The sequence below is a fragment of the Poecile atricapillus genome, chromosome W (assembly GCF_030490865.1).
Source record: "Poecile atricapillus isolate bPoeAtr1 chromosome W, bPoeAtr1.hap1, whole genome shotgun sequence".
NCBI classification, from domain to species: Eukaryota; Metazoa; Chordata; class Aves; order Passeriformes; family Paridae; genus Poecile; species Poecile atricapillus.
This window is the reverse complement of record NC_081288.1, coordinates 105721196-105730636: the sequence shown is the minus strand read 5'-3', so window position 1 is coordinate 105730636 and position 9441 is coordinate 105721196. Positions and strand designations below refer to the sequence as shown.

Here is a 9441-nt window from a genome sequence, read left to right as displayed (position 1 = left end):
GCAGAGCCTCGATCAGGGAATCGCCTAAAGCCTCCCAAGCCGACTGAGAAAAAATCGCTTCAACCACAGGGAAAAACCCCCTCAGTTTTCCCGTACTCACACAATTGCTGAAAGTCAGCATATGAAACATCAATTCCTCTCTGATCATGCACTGCACGCCATATCTCCAAAACCAGGCCGTCCGTAAGAGGAAGCCCAAAACCATCCATAGCCACAGGCTAGACAGTACCCTGCAACAGTCACGTGCAAGACACGTAGGGGTTCACCAGATGTTGCCGCTGAAGATGAATAGATCACACGGACACAGGTCGAGGTGTGGTGAAGAGAAGAGAAAGTTTATTTTTCCCCCCAGGATTTATAGGCTCCTGACCACAGCCAGGGATTGGATGGTCAGGATAACACTTTCTCACTGCACTGGCCATGAGAGATGTCCATCACAAGATGTGTAACAGAAAGAATGTACACATATCTATGTTTACAGTTACTGTCCTGGGAAAGTCTTTAGAAAACTATGTTAGCAAGATCAGAAGCTGAGTTTTCAGGGCGACACCCTTGCTCTGTTAAAATGTTTTCCTACAATTCCCCATTTTTCTTTTTGCACAGCCCAGGCTTTGGACGCGATTTGTTTCAGACCTTTACAAATACAGGATAACATACAGCTTACAATAATTAACCTTATTAATACTATAACAAAAATTCATCTCTCTTCTAGTACTAGAGAGTGACTACTCAGTAATGTCCCAATTGGTTAACTAACTTCCAATGGGGTTATCGTCTTTTTTCAGGGTGTGTAACCCATTTTTCAGCTGTTTTAGTTGTTTATGGATAGAGACTGAGTGGTCAGAAAGATTCATACAACACATTCTTTCAAATCTTAAAACAGGGAATAACTGAAGAAAATTGGTAGATACACAACATTATGGTGATAACATAAAACTTCTGTTGGCAAACTGTCTGTGTAGTTTTCAGTCATAACTGGGTCTTGGCAGCTCCACTTCAGATCTTGTTTGGAGTACTAAGGCTGTATGGTGACTTCTTTGTTTAGTGGGTTTCATGTTTTCAGAGGCAGTCAGTCTGGTCAGATGAATAGGTGACCTTTTTGAACCTGTCAACAAAACCATAGGTACTTCTCCCCTTAAAGTTAATGAATAATTTTGGCTTAGCTGTGGTACACTTAATTCTGAATTCAGATTATATGATCTTTTCTAAATTTTTGATGTAAATATTTAATTATTCAAAATGAATTGTGGTCTAAATTTCTAATGCACATACTACACTAACCAAATGCTTTCAGGGCATCAATTCCTTTTGTTTTTAGAAGTGAGATGTACTTTTATCATGCATATTAATATCAACACAAAACTATACACATAATGAACAAAAAACCTACAGCAGTCAGAAATCAGTCAGATAATAAACATCATTAATAACATATGTGATATAGAATTACTATTAACCACTAAAACACTGCACCAGCATCTCATAGTCTGCAAACAGACAACAAAATCAGTGAAGGATTGGATAACCACTTCTGGAAATGATTCTCCAAGCCCACTTCAAAATTGATCTTGCTGTCATATTAATAGGGTCAAATTGCCAAGTCAAAAGTGACTTAAATGCTGATTTGGTGCAAAAAACATCTGGATCTGTTGGCAAACATTCCATCCAGGTAAAGTCAAAGCTTGGCCAGGGCCTTAGGCTTTAAACTGGAAAGATGTCTCTTAACTCATTTTCAAAACAAGGTTCTTAATAATAGCAACTATGAGATGCTTAAAGCTCAGCAAACTGTTGAAGTGCATTCTTGTAAAGCAAATGATCAGAAGTCTTAGGCAACAGACTAATGAAACCATTTAGCAGTTGGTTTAATCTGAAATTTCTTTCGTGACAGCTGACTTTCAGCAATGATACATTTTCCTGGAATTCTGGAAGCACTGAAAAATAATAAAGCTACACTGGATTAGGCAAAAGCAAGTCTTCTTAAACAAGGGAAGGAGTAAAAAAAACTAAGAAAAACCTTGTATAGGAACAGCTATATAGCTTGTTTACAGAGATGCATCTGTAGTTAGAAAATTAAAAGATCTCAAATGACGTGTCTAAAAGGTAATTACACAAAGATATGTTAAAATATATGAGAAGCCGGCTATGAATACAACAATGACACTCTATAGATAATGCTCATCATAAAAAATCTATAAATTCACATTATACAATGAATATGTCAGCAGTAAGTCTGAGAAAATTAAGATAATATTTTCAGAATATTAATGTCTCAATGACCAAAAATGAAATAAGGTAAAAAACTTCTAAATTTCCTAGTAAATAATAGTCACTATTCTTTTGTGTTACTTATAGAAAACAAAAACAGCAGAGATTGCAACAAACAATAGAACTCCCAATGAAATCAAGGGTGTCACAGACTGCATTCTCCTCCATCCACAAGCAGGTGTGCATAAGTGTTTTATCACAGCTGTCTCAGTTGTAGTCGTCCTCATCTCTAGGAAAAACAATTGTACTTTGCAGTCTAGATAAATGTCTTCAACAAACCATGAGACAATTTAAATTTCAAATTTGGCAGAAATTAATTTTGACAGAAGGAAATAATAAAACAACTTCAAAAGAATACCAAAGTTATAAAACTTAAGAACACTCAAACATAGTGAAACTTAACTTTGCTTAATTTTATCAATACTTAATTTGTATCAAATGAAAGCATAACTCAATCTAACTCTATTATCACAAAAAAGGCAACTGAAAATTTTGTATATACCTTTTGAACACAATATAACAGCAACATGAATTTACTATAGAGATTATAAAGATGTGACAAATACATTATGATTTTATGTAATTTGGCTTTGAGAATAACTCATAGTAAGTACAGATGTTAGTGAAAATACTTTTTCGTAGCAGGAATTTGACTGGTATATGCTTGTTAGGATTTTTAAAGTGCAGTTTTATTAGAGAAAAAACAACACAGGATTTGGCAAATTGCCATTCAGCTTTTGTAGCACTTTTCAGAAACATCAAGTCTAATTTTTAATTAAAATCCGAAGTCTAAATCAGTATATATGCTGTTACACGTGTTTTTTATAGCAAAAAGACTCACACTGAAATTACCTTATTAAAAGTGTGGAAAAAACAAACAAATGGATAATATATAGTTAAGTTTTGTACAGTGAAGTTCTCATAGCTAATTATTTTTTAAACCATGAATATCTTCTGTAGATGACATTAATTTAAAGGTCGTTTTATTAGTAGCTGTAAATCATTCAATATTTTGACATTAGATTTTAAAACTAATTATTGCAAGGTAACTTTTTACTTCTGTTAATATTTACTCTAAACATTTCTAAAGGGGTTTTTTGAATTTTCTAAAGGGTCGCAATAATTTCTCCAGTAAAACTCTAAAATCGCAAGAACTCATAATTACTTAAAACCACAAAATTAACTCTAAAAGGGTATATAAAGACATTCTAAGAAAACAATGAATTATGACTTTTAAACAAACTGGGTACTATCCCGGCACTTCTTAGAGAGGGAGTGGGGGGGTTGAATGCCCCACTCTGCTGCTGTTATCTCTAGAAGGTTTGAGTGAAGTCTTCATCATACCCCACATACACATGCAGAGGGGAAAAACAGAGAAAAAGCCCCACAAAGTTAACTTTAACAAATGCAGTTCTTTCTCTCAGTATTTCTCTCGTTGTTCACAGACAGAGGGAAAAGGACATGATTTTACAAAAACAGACGATGTTAAGTGAAGAGCTTCTCAGGGCCAGGTGGTAGCAGCAGTGACCATTGCAACTTATCAACCTTTAATTACAGTAATGAATTTCAAACTAGATACCATATAGTTAGCGATTTTTTGACTATTTTGTCTCCCTTTGAAGCTGCTTGAGCCACTTAATGGAAAACCGCTTGGAATATTCACGGAGTCTGCATAGAGGTAAAAGTGAACTTCGCTTTATTTCTATCTTTAGCACACTCTTATAGGGTCCTACAGGGTTCACACGGCTTAACAAGCTACTATTGGCTAATAAATTTTGTTTATCATTCTTTTTCTTGTATACATCATTGTTTTTCTTCATTCTCGCTGCTCCAGGAAAGTTCCAAGGACACTGCTTTTGGAATTGTCGTCTAAGTTGAAAGCTGGGTTGTGCAGACAGGCTTTGACTAAAATATCATGCGCCCTTGCTCTGTTAAAATGTTTTCCTATAGCCACTATGTATTCAAGCCATAGCAGCTACTGCCATCCTAGTAGAGGAGAGCAGGAAACTTACTTTTGGAAGCAAGCTAATTGTGTACATACCTCATGCAGTCCAAAATGTGCTAAATCAAAAAGCTGAAAAATGGTTAACAGAGTCCAGGATGTTAAAATATGAAGCAATTTTGATAAACAGTGATGATTTGACAATGGAGGTAGACAAAAGTTTAAACTCAGCTCAGTTTTTATATGGAGAACCAAAGAGTGACTTAACACATAATTGTTTAGAAGTTATACAGTACCAAACTAAATTCTGAGAAGATCTAGCAGAACAGGACCTCCTGGGAGGGGAAAAAATATATGTTGATGGTTCATCTAGATGCTTACAGGGAAAAAAAATGTCAGGATACACTTTAGTCGATGGGAAAAATATGCAAACCATTGAAAAAGGGAAATTACTTTCAAATTGGTCTGCTCAATCTTGTGAATTATATGCTCTAAAGAGAGCATTGGAATATTTCGAACATAAGAAAGGCACCATATACACTGATTTGAAATATGCTTTTGGGGTAGTGCACACTTTTGGGAAAATTTGGGAAGAAAGTGGGTTACTAAAATTCAAAAGGAAGAGGGCTGATTCATGAGGGACTCATTCTAGCGGTTTTAGAAGCATTAAAATTGTCCAAAGAAATAGCTGTAGTACATGTTAAGGGACACCAAAAAGGAATGACTCCAGAAGTAAGAGGGAATAATTAGGCAGACCAAGAGGTTAGATATGCAGCTAAAAATGGGAGCAAAAAGGTTATGTTAATTTTGACTACAAGCAAGGAAGAACTGGAAACTCCAAAATTTAGTAAAGTGGAAGAGAAGAAGTTAAGTAAGATAGGGGGAGAGCATGATCAATCTGGAAAATGGAAACTCCCTGATGGGAGGCAGTTATTTAGTAAGCACCTTACTAGGAAAATATTAGAAGACATACATCAGAAGACTCTTTGGGGTACTTCGGCTTTGTGTGATCACTTTTTAAGGAATTACTGGTGCATTTGGATCTTTGGATTAGCAAAGCAAGTAACTGAGAGACATATAACTTGCCAAAAGGTAAATAAAAAGGTTATGAGAAGAACACCAGGAGGTCATGAGTTAGCTATGTGATCATTTCAAAGCATCCAAGTGGACTTTACTGAACTTCCTCAAGTGCAGAGATGGAAGTTTTTATTGGGAATAATAGACCATTTAACTCACTGGGTGGAGGTTGTTCCAGCTGTTAGAGCTACAGCTAATGTGGTATGTAAAACCTTTTTGGAACTAATTATTCCCAGGTATGAAATAGTTAACAAGATAGACTCAGATAGAGGAACACATTTTATGCCCAGTCTTACAACAAATAAGTCCTGGGAATTGTCGCTAAAGGACACTAAATGATTCACACTACTACCTTCAGTGTTAGAACAAAAACCCGTCACTTTATTTTCTGACTCCAATATTTATAGATTCTTGACAATGACCAGGGATTGGATAATTAAGTTACCACCTTCCCAAGCACACTGGTCATGCAAAACATCCATCAAAAGACATTTCTCAGAAGGAATGTGTAAACAACTTATGTTTACAGGACTCTCATGGGAAAGTAACTAAAACTATGAACACATTATCAGAAGGTTTAATTTTCAGGGCGACAGGGAATAGAATGGGAATTACATACCCTGTGGCACTCACAGAATTTGGGCTGCGTAGAGAGGATGAACCAAACTTTAAAAAGGACTAACTACATTGATGATTGAAACTCAGATGTCATGGGTAAAGTGTTTGCCTCTGGCACTACTGAGGGTCCAGACACAACCCAAATCACACTTAAGGAGTGTCACCCTATGAAATGATGTTTGGATTGCCCTTTTTGACCACCCAACATGAAACTGCTTGTCGTGGTTTTAAGCTAGTAACAAAAAACCTACTTATTTCTTGCTAGAGATATGGATTAAAATAAGAGCAAAACAGGCTTAAAACTTAAAAGGAATAAAGACAGTTTATTAACAAACTACTAGAATAAGAATACCAAAATAAACTTTCAGAGAACCCTTTTACTTTTCACTACTTGATCATTTCTTTGTACACATAACAACATAGAGACAAAAAAATTTAGAATCTTGGTGGTCAAAAACAGTCTCAATTTTTAGAGTCTTTTCATCAGTCTCCGCAGAGAAACAGAAGTCTCTTTCTGCTAATCCATGGAGTTTCTAGAGTTTACTCCTCCCAGTGTACACTCTTCCGAGGTGTGCATGGGTCATTTTAAGTCCTGGGATGCCATTTTTAAGGATAAGTAATTCAAAGGTAGAAATCCTCTTCATTTCTCTCTGTGAGCCCTCCTGGAAAACAGCCATCTCTCTGGCTCTTTTAAAGCTTCAAAATCTTCACTTCACTCCTAAGTTCCAGCAACTCACAGTTATCACAACCACTTTTCTCTAAAGTTCACACTTTGAATACTCTATTCCTCCCATACTCTAGTCATGAATTAAAGGAGTCTTTAAACTACTGTTCATCTCCATAGCTGTAACAGAAAGACTTTTCAGCAACAAGCATCTCCTTTTCTCTCTTTCTTATTTAAACTTAACTCTTTTCTTCACTGTTTTTGGTGGTTTTATGATGTCTTACATGTTAATTGTCTCTCTCTGTCTTTTTTAAGAAAAAGGAGTCATCTGTTTGTTTATTCAGGTAGTAAAAGAATTAAAAGTTTTAAGAAAGCTGCAAAAGTTCATAGTGTCAAGTTTCAGTCCAACAGCAGACCTTGAAAACTAAACAAAAGTGTTAAGCTCGGCTTTTCTCTCCTCCCCCCCCCCCCATCCCTGCGGCCTTGTCCCGGGCCTGGGGGGGGGGAGGGAAACTAACACAGAGCTTGTTACCTCTCAAACGCTGGAAACCAGAAAGAGAACGAGAAAGCTCCGAGTATACTTCTTAAGGGGGTGTTTACAAGTTGAATTCACTTTTTAATGGTCAGATTTGCTGTCAATTCTTGGAAATGGCTGATAATTGGTCAGGAAGAAAAACTCCCATCAGTCACCAGTAGCTTCAACTTCCTCTTTTTTTCACTCGGTCTTAAAGGTGAAGCTAACCCATGACACTGCTACTTACGAAGAAGGGGAAGCGAATGTTAGAAAATGTCACCACAATTGCACAAACTCAAGAAAATTTACTGTTAAAAGGGCTAATCCCTCAAACCACCCCCTTAGATTTCAAGATCCATAATGTTCACCCAGGAGAATGGGTATTGGTTAAAACACGGAAAGAACAATCTTTACCTCCACAATGGGAAGGTCCTTTTCAGGTACTACTGACACATGAAGCTGCGATCCAAACCAATGAAAGAGGGTGGATCCACTCCAGCAGAATCAAAGGACCTGTGGAAGAACCTAAGGAATGGACCATAACATCAGTGCTGGGTGATACAAAACTGACTCTTAAACAAGGACTGGTTGGTAATGAACTGACTCAAATGATCCAAGGAATGTTCCAAGGATCACAGATAACTGGGAAACAAGGCCAAGTTCATATCAGTGGTTTCAAGTACTGTCTGGACAAGTTTTGAGAAACTTCCAATACCCCTCTGGGGAGGGACACTTCCACTCCAAGCAGGAGGATCAGGACTGTATTGGTCAGGGGGTCATAATGTACTGGCATTAGCATGTGATTTGTACTAATACAATTATCTTACTTTGTGTATGGGAACTACTAGTGTCGGTTGAATGGGAAGTACCTGAGGAACAGTGAAAAAACCACAATACAGAAGTGCAAAAAGTGATTTACCTAGAAATTAGCAAAAAGAGAGTGACAAGGAAATAGAGGGCAAGATCGGGTTGGTCACTGTACTCACTGCCAAGAATATCATATACACCTGCTATGGGTAGAAATCCCATAGGCATGGAAGGTGGGGATAGACGCCATACTAGACTTCTGTTATTCCTTTTTTGTCTGTTACTCCTTTATTGTCTTTTCCCTTTTGGAATTCAAGCAAATCCATGTGCCGTGGTTTTAAAGTTTAGAGTCCTTTTAATGCAAATGTGTTGTGATGACAATGTTGGTGAAGAGTTGTAATGTTAACATTTAACCAATGAAAGAATTGAAACCTGTTGAATGTCTCAAAAAGTAACAAATGACTACAACTAGGACAACTGCACATGCTCTAAAAAGGAAGGATGGAGGAGGAACTATGTTAAAATGTTTGAATATGTATAACCATTTTTAAATATGTATTAGGCTGATGCAATACCCAGGGTATATAAGGGGTGCTACTGTGATGACTGGCGTGCCTTCCAGCACTGTTCCTTTTGCTTTATTGACCTTGTCCCCTATTGTCCCTTATTAAATTTTCTTTAAATTTTAACTGAGGAGTAGGCTTAGTTTCTTACAATGAAGAACCAGAAGACACAAGACCCTAATATTACTACTGGTCTGAACTGTTGCATGAGGGGAAGGGAATTGAGATTATAAGGGTATAATTGCCTAGGTATTTTTTTTATTTGAGGTCCCTCTTCGGAAATATCCAACTTAAGCTATTGTGCTATGAATAAAAAGGACTACATAGAAGAAGCTCCTTTCGACTTATTGATTCAGCAGAAACCTAGAATTGAACCCTATTATGATGGATAGCATGTATAATTTCCATAACACAGTAAAGGCAGTTAATTATTGCCAACACTCGGTTACAAGTAATTTGCACATACTTACTTGTTGGTTCATTTATGAAACTGGCAAACGTAGAGACTTTAAGTCTGGGGAAAAAACGACGGTATTTAATCTTATCCTAATGATGAATTAAATTGCATTTTTCTTTCATGTTCAGAAAGCATCGGTGTACCTCCCGGTGCCGGAACAGTCAAAGCCTCTCCGACAGCCAACCGTCCTGCTAGGTGCAATAGCTACCCGCCGGCGCTAGGACTTCCACCACAGCTCAGGACCGGGACCGCGAGAAATAACCGTCGGAGCCACTAGTTCCCGCAGCTACCCCATCCCCCGTGGGCACTACCGGCTCCCCTGCGGAGAGAGCTAGCGACACGGAGGCGGGCCAATCCTAGGGGAATTAGCCCCCCTGCCCCCTCCCCCCGCCGTTCCCAGGCCCAACCCAGCCGGCTGCGGCGTCTCACGGCGGCGTCACCCGCCCCCAACGTCCTCTCCACACCCGCAGCCATGCGGTGCTGACACACGCACACGTCCCAGACTACAACTCGCAGAATGCTCCGAGCAGTCGA

At 38.0% G+C, this 9441-nt stretch overlaps 1 long non-coding RNA gene across 3 annotated transcripts; it reads right to left on the bottom strand.

Annotated features, from left to right (window-relative positions):
* Positions 1-277: 277 nt before the first annotated feature.
* LOC131591510 (uncharacterized) lies at positions 278-9184 on the bottom strand. Of its 3 annotated transcripts, XR_009280411.1 has the most exons (4): positions 9051-9184; positions 8921-8964; positions 7495-7605; positions 6170-7319 (listed from the first exon to the last, which is right to left on the bottom strand). It is a non-coding gene; the product is annotated as an uncharacterized LOC131591510 (long non-coding RNA). The 3 variants fall into 3 exon arrangements; XR_009280410.1 differs by lacking the exon at positions 6170-7319 and adding an exon at positions 278-1105 and having other exon boundaries at positions 8921-9055; XR_009280409.1 differs by having other exon boundaries at positions 8921-9055.
* Positions 9185-9441: the final 257 nt, after the last annotated feature.